The 24,814-nt window shown below is 38.7% G+C and overlaps 1 long non-coding RNA gene across 1 annotated transcript; it reads right to left on the bottom strand.

Annotated features, from left to right (window-relative positions):
• Positions 1-2,751: 2,751 nt before the first annotated feature.
• On the bottom strand, positions 2,752-7,405 carry LOC122204651. The gene is made up of 2 exons (XR_006195728.1): positions 7,273-7,405; positions 2,752-2,907 (listed from the first exon to the last, which is right to left on the bottom strand). It is a non-coding gene; the product is annotated as an uncharacterized LOC122204651 (long non-coding RNA).
• Between the last annotated feature and the right edge of the window lie 17,409 nt (positions 7,406-24,814).

Here is a 24,814-nt window from a genome sequence, read left to right as displayed (position 1 = left end):
ATCACCACATTCCTTTTTATTTCTTTCTAGGTTCTTGACCTTATTTCTTTATTTCCTTCAAATAATAGGAACTCTTTAGTGTGTGAGTGTACGTGTGTGTGTGTGTGTGTGTGTGTGTGTGTGTGTATTATCAACCAAGAAGAAGAGGCTGTAAAGCAACCAGAGCATTTATTTTGGGTCCTAGGGATTGCGATCCAGAAATTAAAAATTGAAAGTGTGCCCCAAATTACAAGCAGGAAGTGTAGATTTATAAAAGCAAAACCCACAAGATTACATAACTTATTTTGAAGGAATTATGATTAGTGCTGACAAAGTTAAACTGTTTGACTGTCTAATACAAGATTGGCTATTTAGCTAACAGGTATTACGTTATCTCTATTTCAGTCCAGAGTAGAGTCATATCCTCCAGAAGGTGGTCTAGGTGCAATGGACAAAAGTCAAAAGTCTGTAGTGTCCCCAAAATTGAAACAGGAGATAGGCATAGGCCTTTCTTCCTCAATATCCTTCAGAACCTGTTTTGAATGACTCTCTTAGCAATTATTACTTCACTTTAGAATGTTCTTTCATAGTGTTTATGTGTGTGTATGTAGATGTATGTATCTGTGTCTGTGTGTTGGGGGAGGGGTGGGTATGTGGTGTTTTTTCTTTTCTTTTCTCTTTTTTAAATTTAAATACAAGTTAGTTAACATATAGTATAATAATGATTTCAGGAATAGAATTTAGTGATTCATCACTTAAATATGACACACAGTGCTCATTCCAAAAATTGTCCTCCTTGATGCCCCTTGCCCATTTAACCCATCCCCCCTCCCAGCTCCCCACCAGCAACCCTCAGTTTGTTCTCTGTATTTGAGAGTCTCTTATGGTTTGTCTCCCTCTCGGTTTTTATATTATTTTTGCTTCCCTTCCCTTATGTTCATCTGTTTTGTATCTTAAATTCCACATATGAGTGAAATCACAAGATATTTAATGTCTTTCTCTGACTTATTTCACTTAGCGTGATACACTACAGTTCCATCCACATTGTTGCAAGTGGCAATATTTCATTCTTTTTGATTGCTGAGTAATATTCCTGTGTGTGTGTGTGTGTGTGTGTGTGTGTGTGTATAACATCTTCTTTATCCATTCATTAGTCGATGGACATTTGGGCTCTTTCCATACTTTGGCTGTTGTTGATAGCACTGCTATAAACATTGGGGTGAATGTGCCCCTTCGAAACAGCACTACTCTGTCCTTTGGATAAATACCTAGTAGTGCAATTGCTGGGTTGTAGGGTAGTTCTATTTTTAATATTTTGAGGAACCTCCACTGTTTTCCAGATTGGCTGCACCAGTTTGCATTTCCACCAGCAGTGCAAAAGAGATCCTCTTTCTCCGCATCCTCGCCAAAATCTGTTGTTGCCTGAATTGTTCGTGTTAGCCATTGTGACAGGTGTGAGGTGGTATCTCATTGTGGTTTTGATTTGTATTTCCCTGATAATGAGTGATGTTGAACAGTTTTTCATGTGTCTTGTTAGCCATATGGATGTGTTTTTTGGAAAGTGTCTATTCATGTCTTTTGCCCGTGGATTATTTGTTTGTTGGGTGTTGAGTTTGATAATTTCTTTATAGATTTTGGATACTAACCCTTTATCTGATAGGTTATTTGCAAATATCTTCTCCCATTCCGTTGGTTGCCTTTTAGTTTTGTTGATTGTTTCCTTCACTGTGCAGAAGCTTTTTCTCTTGATGAGGTCCCAATAGTTCATTTTTGCTTTTGTTTTTCTTGCCTCCACAGACACATAAGAAGTTGCTGTGGCCGAGGTCAAAGAGGTTATTGCCTGTTTTCTCCTTCAGGATTTTGATGGCTTCCTGTCTTACATTTAGGTCTTTCATCCTAAATGTAAATTTATTTTTGTGTATGGTGTAAGAAAGTGATCCAGGTTCATTCTTCTGCATGTCGCTGTCCAGTTTTCCCAACACCATTTGCTGAAGAGACTTTTTCCATTGGATATTCTTTCATGCGTTGTCGAAGATTAGTTGGCTATACATTTGTAGGTCCATTTCTGGGTTTTCTATTCTGTTGCATTGATCTGTGTGTCTGTTTTTGTGCCAGTACCATACTGTCTTGGTGATTACAGTTTTGTAATACAGCTTGAAGTCCGGGATTGTGATGCCTCCTGCTTTGGTTTTCTTTTTCAGGATTGCTTTGGCTACCTGGGGTCTTTTCTGGTTTCATTCAAATTTTAGGATTGTTTGTTCTACTTCTGTGAAGAATGCTGGTGTTGTTTTGATAGGGATTGCTATGTTTTTTTTTTTTTTTTTCCTTTAAAAGCAACACTGATGGTACTATTGTTAAATTCACAAGGCTCTGCCATCCGTAATTATAATTGTTAAGTATTGTTACACTAGAAGTCAATAAATGAATGAACTATGAGATACATATTGAGTACAAATAAGGATCTTAAGTATCAATTCCCCACATCTATTGCTGTTTAGAAAGTGAAATGTATAAAATGCACTGAGATGCCTCCAGGAATATGGGTTATGACACTCTGGGCTGTTTTTTCCAGTGTTCACTCATGCACCTGCTTTTAAAAACAGGTATTTGTTTTTCTGTTTTGAAAGAGTAAACACCTTATAAGCTGAAAGTGATTAAAATTCTGCCTTTCCCTATTCATCATACATTACATTTGCCAAGCACAGATTAAGGCAGATTATTAACCTACTCAATTACAAGAGAACTCCTATGGAAGTGTCTATTACGACCACATTAATATCTCATTAGTTCATCATGTTAATGTTATTACAGTGGTTACCAAAGGGATTGGTACTGAATGGTACCTAATTTTGGAGGGTTGTTGCCCCAAGCATCATTTAAGAGGGAGGCTCAAGAGTAGAGGTGGAAATCTGCTTCCTGTCTTCTTCCCTAAAAGAAGAAAAGAAAAGAAAAAAGAACAAATGAATAATCCTGGCAAAACATGCTGCAGAGGCTGAATGAGACTCAAGATATAAATCTATTTTGACAGGTGTAGTCATTATTCTTATCATCTAAGATAGCATTATTCTTTTGTTTTAATGGCAGAGATAGCAGGAAGACAAAATTTGCCTTCATGTGAATGCACCAAAATGTAACAATTAGCTAGCAAAATTAAATTATTACTAATGATGATAATAGCATGTCTGTATCTTTACAGTGAACGTGTAGCTCTACTTATTTACATCTTCCCCCAGAGGAGTTCAAGTAGATTTAGAGAAGTTAAACCACTCCCACTTCTCCATTCATTTGCATACGTAATAAGAAATAAAGCATAAAAGCTGATTGTGTCATTTTATAAGGAAAATTATGTTTCTGCAGTTTCATGCCTTTGATTTAGTTGGTCATTCTCCACATTTGGAAGGTTTGTGCAGCCATAAGGTCAGTGGCACCAAGGCTGGAGTCTAGAATACATGACCTGGGGTGAGTATTAATTGCTGTATGCCCAGGGTCTTTGACCCTGGTCGGGGAGCAGATGGCGGTGGGGGGGTGTCCCAGTCAGCAAATCAGTGCTGGCCTTTAACATAGATATAAAGAAGTCTGTTGCTGATGCTGTCTTATTTTCTATACTTTCCCCACCTGTGTTTCTACTGTTTGCTTAGACCCCAGAGCTCTCATAGTCTTTTCAATGAAATTTTGGGGTGGTTTGTCACAGTAGTTAACCTTTTGCTTTGCTTCTATTTTCTTAGTAAAAAAAAAAAAAAAAAGCAAATTATTGGGAGGTTTGCAGAATCAGGAGAAATTATGAGATAGACCTCAAGAAGAGGAGGAGAGTGAATTGTGTCACAAAATGTTGAATCAGGCTTATCTGATAGTGTTAGGCTCCACTTCAGATTTGCACACACAGTGAATGGTGAGCCATTAGTGTTGCCTCCTGCCATGTTCCACTGCTTGGAGGCAGGAACCAGGTCAGACTGGGGTGTTTCTGAGTGTGTAAGACAGAAGGAGAGAGATACAAGAACATAACAGACACATGCAAGGGAAACATTATAATATTGGATTGCGGAATCCAGGGTGAGGAGGCAAATAAGAGTATGTAGTAGACAGTGAAATGTAGGAGCACTCAGTGGGAGGTCCCAATATGGTTAAAGAATTACAGGCAGGATTGTTGGAGGGATGAGCAAGCACAATAGGAAATGGTGATCTAAATAAAATTCTTGAAATTGAGATTTTGGAGACAGGACGGTTGGTAACAACAAGGTCTAGGACATTAGTATGGGAGGCAGTGAAAGGTAGATTACTGCAACAAGAGCAAGTTAATGTGGTAATCTAATCTGATAACACACGTTTCCTTGTCACTGGAGAGTTTTAGAGATTTAGGAAAACAGTTGTTTGAAAATAGAGATAAGGAGCAAGGGGGAGAACCTGGCCTATCTTTTAAGCCTTGTTAAATATTGGGTATGAGAACAAAAATAGCCACTGCTTCAGAGGGCTGCTCTTTTTTTTTTTTTTTTAAATAGTTATTTACTTTGAGAGAGACAGAGAGCAGGCAGGAGAGGGACAGAGAGCAAGGAGGCAGAATCTCAAGCAGGCTCAGCACCATCACTGCAGAGCCCAGTGTGGGCCTTGAACTCAGTGAGATCATGACCTGAGCCAAAATCAAGAGTCAGATGCTTAACAGAATGAGCCACCCAGGCGCCCTGAAAGGGCTGCTGTTTAAGTGGTGTGTGAAGGCTCCAGCTGCAGCAAGAAGGTGAAGACAACTTCCAGAGAGGAGGTCACCAGCATAGGAGACTTTGGGTTCCAGAGGGCATAGTGCAAGGTATTAAGGAGTCATGGAGGGGTGGGAGGTTGAGTCAGAATAGAGGAGGTATAGGCACACGTGGGGATTGAGTCTGAGTGGTAAGAGATGAATCTGAAGAGTAGAGAGAGTGAGAAAAAATATTGTAGGCCCCTATTTTGGAGTTTGTAGCCATAGCATAATCTAGCGTAAATCAATCAGTGCAGTCCTTTACAGAAAGGGACATATTCTTCTGTTTCCTTTTTTCCCTTTCTCCTTTGTGCTGCTTGGAATATGGATAAAAAGGTTGATACTCTAAATTAGTTTGGACTGTGAGGTACCTGCTAAAGTTTGCTGAGCTGTAAAAGAAAAGAAACCCAAGTCCTTGGTGACTATGAAGTGGCCACACCTACCATGGTCTAGCTACCTCTGGATTTCTTTTTTGAGACAAATACGCTTCTATCAAATGTAACACAGGAGAGAAAATGATGACAATCCTTCCTTAATTAAAATTGTGGTCAAAGGGGAAGAAAAAGCTAAAATGGGCAACAAGATTGTAAAGAGAGCTAAGCACCCCCTTGCTATAAACGCATGTTTTTCTTTAAATTCTATTTCAAGAAGTTTAAGAAAAACTGGTAAATGAGACTGTTGAGTAATCCTGGCAACCATGAGGTATGCTGGAAGATCAGATATGGGAGAATGCCATTTTGCCATTCCACTTTTCAAAAAGAGGAAGAGAGATTCTGCAAACTATTGAATTATGAGCTTTATTTTATTTCCTGGAGTTCCAAGAAGAGGAAGTGTTTGGGTCATCATTACAGTAACCTCATTTCCTTCTTTGACAGATATATTGGACTATGGTGCCAGGGGAAATGTGGCAGAGTGTACTTTTGAACTAAAGCAAGGCATTTGAAGGGGGCTTTCAGAATGTCGTCATAGATCAATTAGAGGAATATTGGTTGCGTAGAAGATCGAAAGAGTGTATGAAGGGTAGTTCCTATGGGACAACCTGTGGTTTGTTTCTATTTTTTGCTCCCTGCCTTGGTGCCAGCTTCATCATAAAGGTTGGCTCCCCCTTGTGGTTAAAATGTGGCTTCATTAATACTTGCCAGGAGCAGGCAGAGGGTTGCTTCAGAATCATTCCTCTGAGGAGTCAGGAAGCTTCTTTCCTGGATTGTGACAACAAACCTTTTCCCATGTTGTATTGATTCCAGTTGGATGAGGAGTCCATCCCTGAACCAATTACTCTGCCCAGGGAAAAGGATACTCTGCCTGGCTTAGGGCTGACTGGCTAGGGGTGGAGTTGGCTTCCTCCAAACACATTGGCCTCAAAGGTGTGATTATGTACCAATCTCTATCTCTGTCTCTGTCTCTGTCTCTATCTAGAGAGAGCTGAGTAGTCAACAAAATTGAGGCAGTGGATTATTTTGTGGGAAAACACAACATTCACTATTCTGGAAAGATTTTGAGAGTAAGATTTTTGAATTCTATAAAGTAAACATTAAAAATTTGATGAGACAGGCATTCTGAGAGATCAGGATTACCTTAGCCACATAATACACTCCAGTTAATCAAATGAGTGAGCCCAAGGAGCAGAATTGTTTATCATTATCCATCTCATGGCAGAGATGTGTTAGCCAAAAACTATGATATTTGGTTTAATTAAGGTTAATACTTCTACCTTATTATAATTGACCAATATGTTTATGTTCTTTATAATATTCCCTGTATGGGAGGGAATTATATTATATTCCCTGTGTGGGAGAGGATTATATTCCCTGTATGGATATGAATGACAGCCATTCTTTTTTTAAATTGCAGGATGGCATGGATCTAAAATTTGCAACAAATTGCTCAGGTGTAAATTAAAAAAAACAAGTGACTGTATTTTCTTGCTGTTTAAAATAGTGGTTTTTTAAAAAAAATTATTTTTAGAGAGAAGAGAGAGAGAGAGCATGAGCAAGGGAGGGGCAGAGAGGGAGGGAGAGAGAGGATACCAAGCAGGCTCTGTGCCACCAGCACAAAGCCCGATGCTGGACTTGAACCCATGAACCATGAGATCATGACCTGAGCTGAAATCAAGAGTTGGACACTTAACTGAGCCACCCAGCCACCCCCATAGAGACATATTTTATTAAAAATGCTTAGAATTGTTCAGTATGTTCTGCTATTTTTAACCAGTTTCTTTGTTACATGAGGCAAAATATACTAATGGTCACTGGTAAAAAGTCCATCTTGAAACTAGCTTATTCCTTATGCTTTATGTTTAACTGAGAAATCAGTGTATGCAATGTATTGAAAAAGAGACCACAGAATTTAGGTAGATATTGTGTGAAATAACAGATCTGTAGTTTAGGGATGTTGAGAGAAGTGCCTTTTGTAGATAAATCATCCTTTACGGTATGTTCTGCAAGATATAAACCTAAGGTCTTCAAAAAAAATAATTTTGTAAGATGAGATCCTTGTTACTCAAACTGTGTTCTATGGACCAACAAGATCATTATCATGGGGAGTTTGTTAGACCTACACAATCTTACCTCCATCCTAGACCTGCTGAATCTGAATCTGCCTTTTAACAAGATCCCCAGGGGATTCATGTGTTCATTAAAGTTTAATCATGGATTACTGAATCTCAGGGAGGTTTCCATAGTCCACACAATATTGGGGGTCAGGGGCATATCAGCCAAAGAATTTCTGTTCCTTGCAGGTTCTCTCATAGAACCTCTTCAGATGTATCACAGAATTTTCATTTACAGTGATGACTACATATAATGTTTCCTACTAAAATCTATATTACTTTATTATTATTTTAAATGAGCTATCTCTAGAAGAAAGGCTTTGAGTCTGGATCTGCCACCTCCCAACCATCTGACCTTAAGCAAATTACTTCAACAGTCAAAGCCTAGTTTTTTCGTCTCTAGGAACTGTAGATTCTAGAATAAATCTTTAGAATATCATCTCTAGATGATATTGATCTTACATGGTTGTGAGGATGAATTGAGGTAACATGGGTAAAACATTGTAGCCCTGGGCCTGGTACATATAAGGAGCACAGTGAATATTAGTTCCCTTCATCCTTGCTGGAACATGCAGGGTATTGAAACTTTAGAGTTATCTACTGTAAATGATGTAAAGACTACTGAAAGTCTTCCTTTATGGGAGCAAAACTGTAATGTGGTTCCTCTAAAACATTAGATTTTAAACAGCTCTACTTGCCGAGTAAGTGATTTGCAAAATGATATTTAAATAATTGAATAGAATTGAATTGTTTAGTGTGGTCCATCTGGTTGCCAAATTGCACTCACCAAAATGATAATTTGGATTTTAACATAATTGATACTTTACTCTTCTTCCTGAGTCTGATTTATCCACAAGCTTTGCTGTTTCTCTGCTACTTAGCTTTTACTCATTGACTGCTGCTGGGTTCTGCTAAAAAGTCTTCACCTTGCTAAGTTTCCTGGACTTCCCTGCAAACCTTGTTTAATGAGGAGTCAGAGTGGTCTGTTCCCTGGTGTGGCTGGATGCGTTCTGATGAGTTGTTAAGTGATTGGCTGAGAAGCTGCTCCTGAAAGATAGCCTGGGCTGAGATCTGTAAACTCCTTGGACCATCAGTAGTTCTTTACAGTTAAAATCTTACTCTGTTGTGAACTCTCTGACCACATCATCCCAGGAAAAGTGAATTGTGAAATGATAGCTAGACTGCATGGCAGTAGTCAAGGCACAGAGGGACCTAAGAGCAATGCACAGGCAAGTCCATGTGACAGATGATGTGGCGGCCACTAATGGACCCTCTCTTCATATGGTTTATAGGTCTGCACAATCCCTTCCTACCCAGAGAACTTCATGATGTAGGTTCTCAGTATGTTATTTTATTAATTTTTTTGATTAAAAAAGTAAAGTATAAAAGAGAACATAACAAATACCCATTATTCCTATCACCCAGAATTAACTGTTAATATCCTATTAACAGTTATGATTACATCATCATTTCCAGCTCATTTCCTTTCCCAACACCACCAAAGGCAACCACCATCCATAGTTTAATATGTGTCATTATATCTCTCTCCATATCTGTAACCAATATGGAATATTATTTTGTGAGTGCTTTCTGAAATGTACATAAATGGTATCAAATTATATTCTGAGCATTTCTCCTCTCCCTTCAGCATTATGCTTTTGAGATCCAGCCATGCTAATAGGCCCAGTTCATTCCTGTTTCATTTAACAGTAGTAGAGTTTTCAGTCTTAGAAATAGACTACACTTTACTCATCTCTTTTAAGGATTTGTAGGTTGTGACTAATATCTAGCAGCCATCAGTAGACCTGTGAATGTACTGGCATTTCTGTTCCTACCCTAATGGTTTGCTTGTTTAACTAATGGCTGCTGTCTTCATTAGAGATTAGCACATTAATTGAAACAGTACTTATCCCTCTTGGTAAAGTGATGAATTATATTTTTTATTCTTTTATCCTCAATGCTGAAAGGCAATGTGTGCACCCTTTGTGGAGCTCAGAAACCCTATGTAAAGGACAGCACATTAAACAGCCCATTTGGTAACAACAGGAGAGTCCACTTATGTGTCCTTTTCTATTTTGTTGGCTCTTGTTAGACACAGAGCAGTGAATACATCACGTCCATGTTTAGGCAGGTCCAAGCTTACTCCAGCCTACACAGCTTGTCTCTCTCTTTGGTGACTAAAGAAGGAGGTTTCTGTGGCTTCTGCCTGTCAAAAAAAAATTTGTTTACCCTTATTAGCAAAGTCAACAGAGTAATGACACTAGGTCTTTGAGGTCATCTTCATGCCATACTGAATGGAGCAGTTATTTTTAGTGGAAACATCATCCTCTATATAAACAGTTATTTCCTAGTTGCCTTGAGTCTCTTTATCGTCTGACACCCTTTATTAAGAACGTATTCCAAAGTGTCAAATAAAAATGTAGCTATCTAAAGTTTTCCACTGCAGTTAATGACCCCATATGTTGGATTAGGTTCTAACATCAGGGAGAAGGAGCCTGTAAGCAGGGATGGGAGTGTGTGTGTGTGTGTGTGTGTGTGTGTGTGTGTGCATGTGCGTGTGCACGTGTGCCCTCTCTGATCCATTCAGATCAGGTTTTCCTCTCCATTGCTCTACTGTAATCCTTCTGGTTAAGTCACTTGTCAACCGTGTATTGCCAGTGATGAAGTTTTTGGGGTGACAGTGGGGTTTGTGGGGTCCAGAGCTGATCGCCAAGAAAGAATTCTTGAAGACATCTTTGGTGTAACAAGGTGGTTTTATTGAAGCATGCGGACAGGACCCCTGGGCAGGAAGAGCTGCCATGGGACCATGAGGAGAGACTGGTTATATGCTATGGAACTGGGGAGAGGTAAAGTCCAGGGGAAGATTCCAGTGAGATTTTCATGTGCTAAAGAAGACTCACAGGACACTGGAGGCCTAGCTTAGTGTCAAGCTAAGGTTGTTTTCCCTCTAGTAAAGCAGTAGCTTAAGACCTCAGGGAGCTCCTTGGAGAAACGTTTTACATGGCCAGCCTCAGGTATTTGTCAATGGGCTGCAGATTATAAGGAAATTTAGTTCTATCTGCCATTTCCTTCTGCCTTTGTTTCCCACATCACTATGGAGGGGTGATGCTGGATTATGATCTCTATCAGTTAACCCTTTGTTTTTCCCCTTTCCTTTGTTCTTGGGCAGCCAGGAGTGCCCAGGAGTATCACATACATCCCACCTGGGGGTGGGGGGTGTTTGTGGCCTGTCAACTTGCCTTATGCTCCCTCATCAACCAGGTCCAGTAGTTAATTCTCAGTCTTCATCTCACTGTCCTCTTAGAGTATTTGACACCATTGTTCACTTCCTCCTTGAAGCACTTTCTTCATCTGGTTTCCAGGGACACCACTTTCTTTTCTCTTGATTATCCCCGTTTTTCAGTCTCTCTTGTGAGTTACCCTTCATCTTCCAGACTTCTACATGTCAGTGTGTCCAAGGGTTCAGCCTGTCCATTTCTTTCCTCTTCTCTCTGTACCATTAGATGTGATTACATCTAGTCCATACCTGTAAGTACCATTTATAAGGTAATGATTCTCAAATTTGTATCTGCAGTCCAGATTTTCTCTTTGACTTTCCATCTCATGTCTGTCTGCCTCTGTGGGCAACTTCTCTTGGACAGTGGATTGCAACTCTTCCTTAAAGAGTGTAAAACTGAAATCTTGAGTTCCATACCCCAATCTTTTGTGACTCTAGTATTCCCATTTCAGTAAGTGGTCCTTCTGCTTTTGCTCAGGCCACAAACTGAGGGTTCATTCCTGGCTCTTTTCCCCACCTTTGTACTTCATATCCATTGTGTCAGGAAATCTGTTGTTTTTACCTTAAAACCATGTAGTGACTATCTATCATCTTCTCCACTGCTACCACTCTAGTCCACGTGGCTATAGTCTCTGGCATGCACTGTGCCGACAGCTTCTACTAGACTCTCTTTTCCACTTGTGACTTATAGATTGGTCACTGCATAGCAGCTAGAATGATTCTTTTAAAACATAAAGTTGGTTGGAATGAAATAGAAAGTCCTTACAGTAGTCTATCAAGCCCTATTAGATCTGGCCTTTCTGAGAGCCTTTGGACTTGTTATTTTCTCAGCCTGGGGTACTCTTTGAAGATATTTTCATTGTTTACTCCTTCACTGCACTCAGGTTTCTGTGCAAATGCCACTTTATTAGTGAAGCCTTTACTGACCACCCTGTCTAGAGAGCATATTCCTTCTACCTCTCTCTCCTTACCCTGCTTCATTTTCTTCCCGTTTAATCATGCAGAATGTTGTCTTCCACTAGAACAGAAGGTCCCAGTGGGCAGGGACCCTTTTATTCACCCTTTTGTTCCCAGGCCTGATAATAATGCCTGCCACATGCATTTGTTGAATGGATTAATGAAGGGAAATTCTATTTCATTCTGCCCCCTCTTCTATATTTTTATAGTTGTAATTATTGAAAACATATCATTTTAGAGAATCAGGATGAACATCTAGTTCTCTTGCCCTTATCCCCATCCTGCCCTTGATGCATACACTTTTTCACAGATATTAAGAAATTTGCTCAAGAAACATTAATAGTTTTACAAATATTTTGGAAGCCATGGTACCTCACTTACTTTTCAGATTCCAGTCTTTCTCTTAAATGTTTTGTTCAGCCTCAATGACTTGTGGATGAGAAAGGCATAAAATCAGCAGAAATATTATGTGTAGGATACCTTTGCTTGTTTGGAATAATAAGAAATGAGGAAAGACAAGGGCACCCGGCTGGCTCAGTCAGTTAAGCATCCAATCGCCTCGGGTCATGATCTCACAGTTGGTGAGTTCAGGCCCCACGTTGGGCTCCTCACTGACAGTGAGGAGCCTCCTTGGGATTCTCTTTCCCTCTATCTCTCTGTCTTTCCCCCACTCGCAGTCTCTCTCTCTCAAAATAAACAAATTTTTAAAAACTTAAAAAAAAAAAAGGAATGAGGGGGGCCTAGGTGGCTCAGTTGGTTAAGTGCTGGACTCTTGATTTTTGCTCAGGTCATGATCTCACAGTTTTGTGAGTTTGAGCCCCCCGTTGGGCTCTGTGCTAGCAATGTGAAGCCTGCTTGGGATTCTCTGTCTCTCCTTCTCTCTCTGCTTGTCCCCCACTCATGCTGTCTCTGTCTCCTCTCAAAATAAATAAATAAACTTAAAAAAAAAGAAATGAGGAAAGACAGTCTAAATTAATAAAAACATTTTTAATCTTGCATATGCACATGTACTTACATGTTTTAAAGTATGTCGTTCTTGGTGCAAATACATACTAAAGTTTGTCAAGTAAAGGTTCTCTTGGATCTGTTTTAGTGATTATATATGTAACAGTTGTAATTAGGGTATTATCTGTATGCATATGAACACAAAAATTGTAAGAATGATTGGGAACAGATGACTTTCTTTAGTAAGTGATACTTGATAGTTTATTTTTCTTCTACTTGGTATGTAATAAAAAGGGCAAACATTAGTCTTGTGTATTTAAATCATTACGGATGTTGAAATTAAAATTTTCCAAGGGCGCCTGGATGGCTCAGTTGGTTATGCGTCTGACTTCAGCTCAGGTCATGATCTCACAGTTAGTTTGTGGGTTCAAGTCCCATGTTGGGCTCTGTGCTGACAGCTCAGAGCCTGGAGCCTGCTTCAGATTTTGTGTCTTCCTCTCTCTCTGCCCCTACCTCACTCATGCTCGCTCTCTCTCTGTCTCTCAAAAATAAATAAATGTTAAAAAAATTAAAAAAATAGAATATTCCAAATTGAGGAGGTGTTACTATAATTTGAACAGTTAAAAGGAGGAACCAAGACTCTGGTTTTCTTGGTTCAGATGTGAGAAAAGTCTTCAGGTGACTTCATCTTGACCCTTTGTAAGGACTTCTGTTTCCTCACAGAAGTCACAGAAGCCAACGTAATTCCCTAAATTAGGAAGGTCATTACTTACCTTTGGCACTTCAGGTAATTTCAGAGTAACCCACTTCCTTGCTCACCCTGATTGGCTCTAGAAACCGTGGGAGAGGTGGTTGGGCCAATTTAAAGTTGAAAAGAATTATCTCCTTCTGATCATAGATCTCTTGGCTTAGTAAATTATCCCCTAGAGGCAAAGGAAGAATGGTAAAATGTTAAAAACCACCACCACACAAGCAAAAATATCAGTACTGTGTCAAATCAGATAAACTCTGATGGTACATACTGCAAGAGCGCCACCAGAGACTAGAACAGTAGTTTCTTTGTCATGAGCACTGATGGGGATGAGTAAGTGGCTTTGGGATACCTCTGATTCTGGTGGAGAGTATCCCGCTTGGATGTCCTCCCTGGGTCCTCTTTCTCTTCCTTTACTCTGTAGTGTCTTCAGTCTTCTCCTAACAAGAGCAGCCAGGGATGACATCAGAGCTTGCATATCCAAATAGTGTCATATCTGTCATCTGGGTGGCCTCCAGAGTCTAGGTCTTTACTTAACTATGGTTGGAGCCTGAGGGCAGGGCCTAGCAATGGAGGTGGAGGGCTGGTGCTTTCGACTGGTAGGAGAATCCGTGAAAAAAATTCATTATGGTCTGACAGTTGATCTTTTGATCATGTGTGGAACAGAGAGATTCTCCTTTTTATTCTTTTTTTCCCCCTCTTTTCTCTGGTTTTGCTGGGAGAGTAGGGAACAGTTAGAGGGATGGAAGAAGCCTTCATGGGGTCTGGCTTGGCAGTGGATATCTGATAATAACAGCAGTCAGGTATCTTGCACTCTGAAGATTTATGTACCACTAGGATACCTCCTAAACTTTGTTATAATAATAGTGTCTATCTCCTTCCTAGTCTTGGGCGACACTCAGAAAACCTCTTATCATACACTTAGCACACGCCTGCAACCAACCGTGCAGTTATTGGTGATAGGATGAGGAACATATCTAGTCATGGTGAATGAAGAAGATGATTATTACATTAGGTACTAGATTCCTTCAAAAAGGAAGGCAGAAGAGAGGAGGGATTTACCAAAGCATGAAGAAATTCATGCTCAGGTACAAAGGGATATCTGTGCACAGTAAAATCTATTCAGCTGCTAACAAGAGCAGACATGTACAACTCTGCTAGTTCCATGAAATGACATGGGATTCCTTTGTCCCTCATTTTATACACAAGATTTACTGTGCTGTATGAACTGTTCCAAACTCTGCTTTTAAACTCATTATTATATTTTGGAGGCTGTTTTGTAATATTCTAGATAGAGCTGCCTTGGTCTTTTCAGTGGTGCTATAATATTTCACTATTTTGATATACTATAATAATTTAGAACATAATCTTCTGTTATTGAATGTTTGGATTCCTTCTAATATGCAAATATGACCTTTTTGGGAGAATGCTTTAAATAAATTTTTGTGCATGCATCTTTGTGTACATTTGTAAGTGTATTTGTTGCATAACTTCTTGGAAGTGGAATTGCTGGGTCAGGCATTTTATGTGAATGTTTTAATTTGGAAAAATGTTGTCAAACCATCTTTCATTAAGAATGTGCCAGTTTACACTTTGTCTACTCTACGTGGGATGCCTGTTTTCTCACTCCTTTTGCCCATACTGGATGTTACTGAGTGTTTTGATCTTTGCCAATATGAGAGCTAAACCATGGAATCTTGCTACAGTTTTTATTTGTATTTCTTTTATTATTAATGATATTTAATATCTTTCAAACATTTGAAAGTCATTTTTTTATTTCCTTTTTCTCGAACTATCTTTTCATGTTTTTTTTTGTCACTTTGTGTTTTTTCCCTTAAAAAAAATAGACCAGTTACTGGTTTATGTATTTTGTTTGTTTGTTCAAAGAACCAAATCTTGAATGTAATTAGTAGTAGTACCTTTCTTTTTCTGATATCTAAGTGTCATTGGTTGCTGTTTTCAGCTGGATTATTTCTTCCTTCTGTGTTGATTTTTTAAAAAGTATTAAATGAAGCAAGACTGGCAAAAATGATGAAAATAGCTGGTGGGGGGGGATGAGTATATGGGAGTTTATTCTAAAATTTTTATACTTTTGTGTTTGCTAGAAATATTATAGAATAAATGAATACCCACATCAAGTTCTGTGAAAATTAATTTGAAAGCCTAACAAAATAAATGGTTTTCTTGAAAAAATATAAATTAACAAGACTGTTGCTTTCTTTTTTTGTCCCTTTTTTACTTTTTTTTTTAAAGTAGGTATTTACTGGGTTTAAAAAAGTAAACTTTTAATTTAAAAATTTACATTTACAGAGAAGTGGCAGAGAGAGTGCAGAGACCTTGCATACCCTATACTCACTAGCTCCCATTGTTAACGTCTTACCCTTCTATGCTATATTTGCCAAAACTAAGAAATCCACACTGGCACATTACTACTAATTAAATAGCTGACTTTATTTGGATTTCACCAGTTTTTCCATTAATGCCCTCTTTCTGTTCCAGGACCCAATACCGAGTGCTACATTGCATATGATTATCCTGTCTCTCTAGTCTCCTCTGGTCTCTGACAACTTCTCAGTTTTTCCTTGTTTCTCATGATCTTCTCAGTCTTGAGGAGTACTGAGATATCCTGTAGAATCTTTCCCAATCTGGTTTTGTCTCATGTTTTCCCCATGATTAGGTGGTAGTTACGGGATTTTGGAAAGAAGAGCATAAGGAGAAATGCCTTTCTTGTCATATTTTATCAAGGCGTTTATGATATTCCTATAACATCACTAGGAATGTGGATCTTTACCATTTGGTTAAGGTAGTGTCTACCAGGTGTCTCCATTGCACATTTCCCCCTTTCCCTATTCTGTTCTTGGGAAGTGAGTCACCATGTCTCTCCCCACAGCCCCTTAAGGGAGGGTGGTGGCGGGAGCTAAACTCTGCTTCCCAGCACTTGAAGACCTCACGCGGCCTTTGTACCGCCTGTCAAGTGCTTGAGCAAAACTCTTCTCAGTTTTACCTGCTCTTCCCAGACTGAGCAGCTCACTTTACAGTGAATACTTGTGGGCTGTTCTGGCGTTCTTCTGTTCTCAGGTCTTCAGATGCCTTTTGCTTGGACAGATTTTGTGGCTATTGGTGGTTTGTCCCTACCCATTTATATTTTGGTGTTCATCATTTGTTTTAATTGTTGCCCTTGAGTGTTTGGTTTGTAATCTAGTTCCTTTCCTTTTATGTGTGGATTCTGAGAGATCCAAAACCCATGCTGCTGCCTCCCTGTGCTTCAGTCTTATCAATCCCTTACTTAGGAGTTTGAACAACACTGTGTCACTTTGTGTCGATATTGTACCTGGCAGACCTTTATGTATTGTAACCTGTACAATGAGAAACTTTATAATGCTGTGAATCCATTTTTAATTTAATTTAATGTTTTAAGTCCATTTTTAAAAATATTGACATCATAGCCTCTTCTTTTCCTTCCTCATCTCCTCCCTCCCTCCTCCCCTCTCCTTTTCTTTCTTCTCTTTCTTCTTTTTGCCACCTGTCTCTTTCTTTCTGTTTTCATTTTCTAGCTTTGCTTTTACCAGTTTGGAATCACTGTGTTTTAGGGGTGAGTCTTGTATAATGCTTGTAATTGGGTTTTGTCTTATTATGAGCAACTGAGTATATCTTGAATATATGTGATTATTCCATTTATAATTATTAATGAAAATTTTTTGAATTTCTTATGGCATTATATGTTATGAAATGTTAAAGTTTTCTTTGATTTTTGTTTCTCATTTATTTTCTGGTCTGTTTGTTCTTTGCTTGGTATATATTCATTGGATGATAATTTGGAAGTTTTATATTATTTTTCTTTATATCATAATTACTCTTAGTGTTATAATAATGTTTTTAATCCTCACTAGTGTGAGCAGTGAAAAATAACTTTTCCTGAGATTTTTTTCTATACCTTTCTTCTTCTTTCCCCTTTGATTTTAGCTGATTGTATTATCTTTTTCTGTTTTCCTAGGAAGTGTTTTACTTTAAACTTTTCAATACACTTATAATTCTGTTACTGGATTCATCAGTTTAATACAGTCTAATTTTGCCAATAATTGACATTTTTTATGGGTTAAAATGACAGAATATTGGCTGTTTCATGGTTGATATTATTGAATGACTACTCAGAGAACTATTTCTTTTCTTTTTTGACCAAAAAAGGCAGGTTTCATTTTTTAAATTTTATTTATTTTTATTTATTAGTGTAGTATAGTTGGCATATAATGTTAAATTAGTTTCAGATGTACAACATAGTGATCTGACAATTCTATACATTATTCAGTGCTTGCCACAGTAAGTGTAGTTACCATCTGTCACCATACAGTGTTATTACAATATTCTTGTCTGTACTTTTCACCTCTGTGACTTACTTATTTTGTAACTGGAAGTTTGTATCTCTTAATCCCCTTCATCTATTTCACCATCTCCCCACCCACCTCCCTTATGGTAACCATGGGTTTGTTTTCTGTATTTAAGAGTCTGTTTGGTTGGTTGGTTTTTTAGATTCCACATATAAGTGAAGTCATATGGTATTTGTCTTTGTCTGACTTACTTCACTTGGCATAATACACACTAGGTCCATCCATGTTCTTGCAAATGGTAAGATTTCATTCTTTTTTTATGCTTTTTTTATACCAGTGTGTGTGTGTGTGTGTGTGTGCGCGCGTGTGTGTGTGTGTCCATATACTACATATTCTTTATCCATTCATCTATTGATGGATACTTGAGTTTCTTCCATATCTTGGCTGTTGTAAAATAATCCTGAAATAAACATAGGGGTGCATGTATATTTTCAAATGAGTGGTTTTGTTTTATCCAGTAGTGTAAATACCCAGTAGTGTGATTGCTGGATCATAGCGTAGTTCTATTTTTAATTTTTTTTAATTAAAAAAAATTTTTTTTATTAAAAATTTTTTTTAATGTTTATTATTGAGAGACAGAGCATGAGCATGGGAGAGGCAGAGAGACACAGAATCCAAAGCAGGCTCCAGTCTCCAGGCTCCAAGCTGTCAGCCAGAGCCAGACACGGGGCTCAAACTCAAACCACAAGATCATGACCTGAGCCAAAGTCGGACGCTTAACCGACTGAGCCACCCAGGTGTCCCTCTATTTTTAATTTTTTGAGGAACCTCTATACTGTTTTCCACAGTGGCTACACCAGTTTTCATTCCCAGCAACACTACATGAGGGTTCTTTTCTTCACATCCTCATCACCACTTGTTACTTCTTATTAAAAAAACTATTTCTTTAACTTTAGATTTAATGACTTTCCTGAAGTTAACATCTAGAGAGATGTTTATGTGTCTGATTCTTTGCTTCATGGGATGCGGTATAAACTTACAATCTGTAGTTTTAAATCTGATTTTATTCAGGATAGCTATCTTGAATCATATCTCTGATTTTTTTCTTCTTTTCTTCACCTGATTCTCTTTTTTCAGGAACAAAAATTATTTGAATTTAGGATTTTTGTTTGTTTTATACCTGAATGTTTTGTTTCCTCTTTAATCCTATAAAACTCTTTATTCATATTAATTTTATTCCCTTTATCTCAGTCCTATGTTTTCTACTGTGTTCTTTTTGATGTTTCCATACTAGCTTTAATTTCTGTGATCATTTCATTTTTCTCTTCACTTCCTCCCTAAGCACTGGATGCTTCAAATTTAATCTCTTTTCTTATGTCTCCCCACTTCCACCCCGTTGAATGTTCGTATCTTTTTTTTGTGCTCTTGTTTTAAAATGACATTTATTTAATTCTCTGAAATCTTAGATATGTGTTTGATATTTCCCTGCTTCACTGTAGTATTTTTTATGATGTTCTTTTTTTTTTTTTGCCATTGTTTTTTCCACTTCTTTTGTCTTTTACTATAGTATCTTTGACTAGATTTTTTTTTCCACTTCCTTTATATCATTCCAATATTTGAATGAAGAGCCAGATATTTGGAGGTGGTTTGTGTTGTCAGTATTCTGAACTAGCAGAAGGCCTTGCTGGTACACAGTCACAGTGAAACTCCTTGTGATTTAAGGTTTTGAGTGTCAGCTAGTTGACTCTTTCATCTCTGAGGCTGACAGAGTTTTAACATTATCCCAAACTTCAGTATCCCTTCTCTCTCCTGTATTAGCAACATATTATTTGAAGGAATGATGGCAAGTCTATGTGTTTCTTTTTCTATCTTGGCCTCTCTTGTTATTTCTCACTGCTAAAAATGGTCCAGGGAAGTTCTCACCATCACTACATGTCTTGTCCTGTGGCTTCTACCGTTGAGGACACCTCCTGCTTTGGGTCTGTGACCTCTCAGTGCACAGCACTGTTCCGTGCTCCTGTCTGATATTCACAAAATTTGGGAACTCTTTCTCATATAGTTTGATTCTCAATTATAGATGTATCCAGGTTTCATCCAAGTTGAGGTTTACCTTTCTGCCTCTCAAATGCCTTGGTGTTTTTGGTAATTTCAAAGAAGAATAGAGGGTAGAGACATCTTGTTTTTGCCAATTAAAAATTGGAAGTCTCTGCATCATTCACTTTTGAAATTAGTTTTGTGAATTTAACACGGGATTGAGAGGGAAATTCAGAATCATTTTTCTAAACTACTTCAGACAGAGAGGTAACCATTAAGAATTAGAGGTACTCAATAAAGTAGGTCATATAATTTTTCATCTAAATATGATCTGTTGGCTAATTCTGAACTAGCCTAGCATAACTTAAATTAATGAAGGGTATAAGGAAATATTAGGTATTTTTTTTTCTTTTGGAATAATCTCATTTGGAGAAGTCATATAGATTAGTTACATTTATGTTCAAGTTAAATTTAAAAGATTTTCAAAAGATTTTAATTTCTTAAAACTGTACCATACTTTGATAGCTAAGAGACTGCTCATTATAGTGCTGTACTTTTAAAATTAGTTCATGAACAGCTTTTAAAAGTGAAGCTGCAACAGAGTTGTGAGAGGTATTTAAGAATGTCCGGCTTCGTTCTCATATTTTATAGATGAGGGGAATTGAAGCTTGGAGAGCCTTACATTTCATGTGTATCAGAGTGCGTTGTAGACAAGCAGTGTTCTTATATAAATTCAGTTGCATTGTAATGGCTTTATGTTTTCGGCTATATCTGTATGTTATTTTAAATATATTTTACACAATATTTTTCTTTACTCTTAGTCATCTGTTTTATCAAAATAAACTTACTTAAAGAAGAAATTTTGTGTAAATATTGATACAGATCCCAAGTATTTGGTAAATATTAACTTCCAAACCCATGCTTTTCCTTTATATCCAACTCTCAGAATCTGTTCTCTGATTTAGGGTCTGACTGTTCTGGCCTTTTGTCACCTTGGCTTCTTAGTACCTGTGTGTCTAGGGATGAGGTTCTGTGGACAGAAATGCTTTAAAACCTCTCTATGAAACTGGATTATCTTTAATTTTATCTTTGTCTAATAAATCATCCCATTTCTACTTCCTTTTCTAATGAGATACCCTTTTCTCTCTTCAGTGGTATTCATTTCTTTCACTGTGGAGCTAGACGGCATGTTGGAACGCAACTCCCTTTATTTTACTTGTAGGCAAACTTGTCAGAAGGTTGACTTGGCAACAGAATGTCTTGCAGCCTTGGGCTAAGACCTGGGCTCAAATCTCATCTTCTTACTAGTCTGTGACCTTCGAGAATTTATTAAGCCTCTTTCTAGGTCTTAATTCAGCTGTTAAATGAGGATAATAATGCCTGCTTTGGAGGGTTTGGTGAGGATTGAAGAATATAACGAATATGAAAACGTTAGGCATGATGCTTGGTAAATAATTGATCAACATGGTGCTATTATGGCTAATTACTATTGTTATGATTGTTAGTGGTAGTATTTCTGTTTATCATGGTACTACTACTGCTGCTCCTGCTCTCAGGGTTATGTGAATCGTTTAACCCCACCAGGTGAGCAATACCTCATTTTGAGATACCGTTTAAGAGGTTTATGCCCCCTATTTGACAATGGATTCTGTAGTTCAAAGTACCAAAAGTGACCAAAAAGAACTGCCTGTATACTCAAGCTGAAGCATACCAAAGTCAGTATTGCATAATGTGCATCTGCTAAATGGTGTGGTTTGAAGTGTCTCCACATGTATCCTCAATGCTTTGTGTACTAGCTTGGAAATTGTCATAGACTCTAGAGAGGTAGTCAAGTATATAACAGGTAAGATGTAGGCTCTGGAGCTAGACTGTGTGATTTCTAAACCTGACTCATCCACTTAACTAGTTGTGTTACTACAGGCGAGTTACTGGAATCCCTCTGTGTCTCAGTTTCCCCATCTCCAAATTGGGGATAATAATACTCGTTTTGTTATGTCTGAGAAATTAAATGAGTTACTATATTTAAACCATCTAGATTAGGTTCTGGCACTGTTTTCACCTGTTTGTCCGCTCTTGAGGGCAGTGGTTTGCCCTGTGTCTTCCCCTTTCTTATGGATCCAAGAAGAGTGATAGATTTTTCTTTCTCTTCAGTCTTTTACTTGCTGTTAGGGTGGAGTGGTGAGTCCAACTCTTTACATGTAGAATTTGAAACTAAAGTGTTATTGCATATTCAAACAACAGAATGTTATGTTCTCATATATGCATAAACACACGCATATATACAAAGCATACACACGCCTCTGATCTTAATGAAGTTACTCTGATTCCAACAACTTAAAACCAGTAGTTGGGAGTGACGTGCTTTGATGAAGTGGCATCGGGGTCAGGAAGGGCCTGGAGAGGGAAAGACTGGGGCATCTCAGGGAAGGCACAGAAGGCCAGGAACCAATCTCAGCATCCCAGTTAGGGTACAGTAGGGTAGGCGACATGAAAAGAAGAATGAGAATGAAGTGTCAAAGGTAGTCATAAAGCGAATAATTCCTTACGCTTGCAGGGGAGCTTATCCTTTCCCCATCACTTCATCACCATTTAAATCTTGTAGTAACACTAGAAGGTAGGTCCAACAGTGGGAAGAAGGAAAGTGGAGAGGGGATGGGACATGGAAGGAAAAACTCCTCTCCCTCACCATTTCATTTCATAGACTCTTGGGTCTCTGCTGGTAACATCAAGGAGATTGGGGCCTGGGTGACATGTTTGAACTTTTTTTTTTTTTATAATTTTTAAAAAATGTTTATTTATTTTTGAGAGAGAGAGAGAGAGAGAGAGCGAGAGAGAGAGCACGAGTGGAGGAGGGGCAGAGAGAGAGGGAGACACAGAATCACAAGCAGGCTCCAGGCTCTGAGCTGTCAGCACAGAGCCCGACGCAGGTCTTGAACCCACGAACCACGAGATCATGACCTGAGTCAAAGTCTGGTGCTTAACCGACTGAGCCACCCAGACACCCTGAGTTTTTCTTAAATATTAGACATTGATGAAACACTCAGTATGGTTTAAGGAAGGAAAATTTGAGCATCCCTTATGTTTTTCATATTTTGTTTCCTATCCATGATCATCAAAATCCCATTTTCAGAGAGCAAATCACTTCATTTGAATTTCTGCTTAAGGGGTATCACATGAGCCTCAAGACTCTACATTCCAAGTTGTGTGAATAGATCGAGATAGCCTTTATCCATCTGAAGCCCACTGCCTGCCCTATTGTTAGCTTACCCAAAGGTATATCATAACTATGTGAGAAGGGCAAATCTTTAGGGAAATTGAGGTTGTGGTCTGAGGCACAACAACATTGCTGACCCTTTCTCCATTTGATCTTTTCAGCCAGGGGTAAGAAATGGCATGACTCTGGGATAATTAAGCCATTCTCTGGATCTCAGTAGTCCTAGTGGCTTCACTGAGCAGGTTAGCATAATTGAATCTGCTGTTTTAATATCTAGCTACTTCAGAAATGTTGATAGAATATCCTCTCTGTCTTGGTGTTCAGAAATCCCTTAGTAAGTGGTCATTAAGCCTGCTTCTCTGCCTTTCCCACTCTCTTCTTTTCTAGGACATTCTCTTGGCACCGGATGATAGAAATATCCCCAAACCTTTGCACACTTCAGAAATATGCTGTACCCTGAATAAGTCTCACAAAGAAAATGTTGACAGACTGTGCATCAGGCCCATAAAATTCGAACCTAAAAAAAATTATGGGCCTGGGTCAAAGAAGCTATTTCCAAGAAAACAGTTGGACTCCGTGCAAAGGATTTTTGACACAGAACATACTCTTCTTTTAGACAATCAGTGGGAGACTGGCTGGTCCCCAGCCATGCATAAATCTGTCCATGTGCAATTGGTAGCAGTTCCTAATTGAGGAAAAGGAGGGTGGGAATGGACTGGGCAGAGACTGGCAGGCGGGCAGAGCAGGCAGCAAGAAGCCCAGAGCTTGCTGCCGCCCTTCCTGAAAGCCTCTACCACGGGACTGCACCAGAAATAAATCACCACCTTTTCTGGAGCTCAGGAAAATAAGGCCATAAATAACGAATAGATGCACCCGAGTGCATTGTGGAATGGCTAGATATTGAGAGAAGAGCAGGAAGAGCATGTCCAGGCCAGGAGAAGGGCAAATCGAGCAGCATTTGCTGAATACAGTGAAAAGCTGAGTAGCCCAATTAATTTTTATGAAAACTCTTCCTTGTACTCTGGCTATCCAGCCTGTACTCTCCAACAGAGGGGGAAAAAAAAATCAATGCTCTTGATTCCTGGTGGGTAGTAAATTGTAAATAGCCTTGGATAGGGGGCATTCATCGCTGTCTGAAAGGGTAATTTCCAGGGATAGGTTCAACTCTCCATATTTCTCCCCCTGAACTTTCTTCCTCCGGGTTGGGACACTTAGTGCCACCATTGGAAAGCCTCTTTTATAAATTTTTACTCCATTATGTTGTAATTTTAACATCTCATGCATTTGGCACTTACAACATTTTTATAATGGTCCTTGGTTTATTTTTGGCTCAGTTTTACGGCTTTCTGCCAGGCCCAAACTTCTGCTGTGTAGCTGACCCAAAATAGTTTCCAAGGCTCAGATGCAACTTGATATCAAAATTTTATCCTCACGTGTTTAAGTTAGCCCTGTAAAATTTGAAGGCTCTGCAAAAGTTGTCTTCGTTAGTTATTAGATACAGGGTGTGTTGTACCTTTGCTACATGATGTAACAAAGGTAGGTGTCCATGTCACTTGCAGGTAAGCCCAAGTTAAACATGACTCCGCAGTAAGGTGCTTTCTACAAGTCCAGAAAAGTTCCAGATGTATAGAAATAGAAATCAGGCTGACATTTAAAGTCAGCTCCGTAGCCGGGTAGGCTGTGCGAGTCCTCATGCATCATCATCATTTTATCCCTCAGGACTGTGTATCACTACCTCCACCATCACCAACTAGTAGTGTTAACTCTTATTGTCTAATCATGTTCGGTGTGCCAAACCCTGTACTGTTTGTGATCTTGTTCAAGTATTTCATTAGCTGTTTATAACTGCGACTATTTTCACCACTGTTTTATAGACGAGGGAATTTGTTGTTTGGAGCAATGGCTTCCAACTTAACTGTAGAATCCCTTGGAGGGCTTTCAAGAATCCCAGGGCCAAGGCAGCAACCCATACCTATTACATCAGAATGCCTGGGGATAGAATCCAGGCATTAGTATTTTTAAAAAATATTAGCAAAAATGACAGGTGATTCCAGTGTG

The sequence above is a fragment of the Panthera leo genome, chromosome D4 (assembly GCF_018350215.1).
Source record: "Panthera leo isolate Ple1 chromosome D4, P.leo_Ple1_pat1.1, whole genome shotgun sequence".
NCBI classification, from domain to species: domain Eukaryota; kingdom Metazoa; phylum Chordata; class Mammalia; order Carnivora; family Felidae; genus Panthera; species Panthera leo.
Note: the sequence above shows the minus strand (reverse complement) of the source record. Positions and strands in the feature narration are given on the sequence as shown.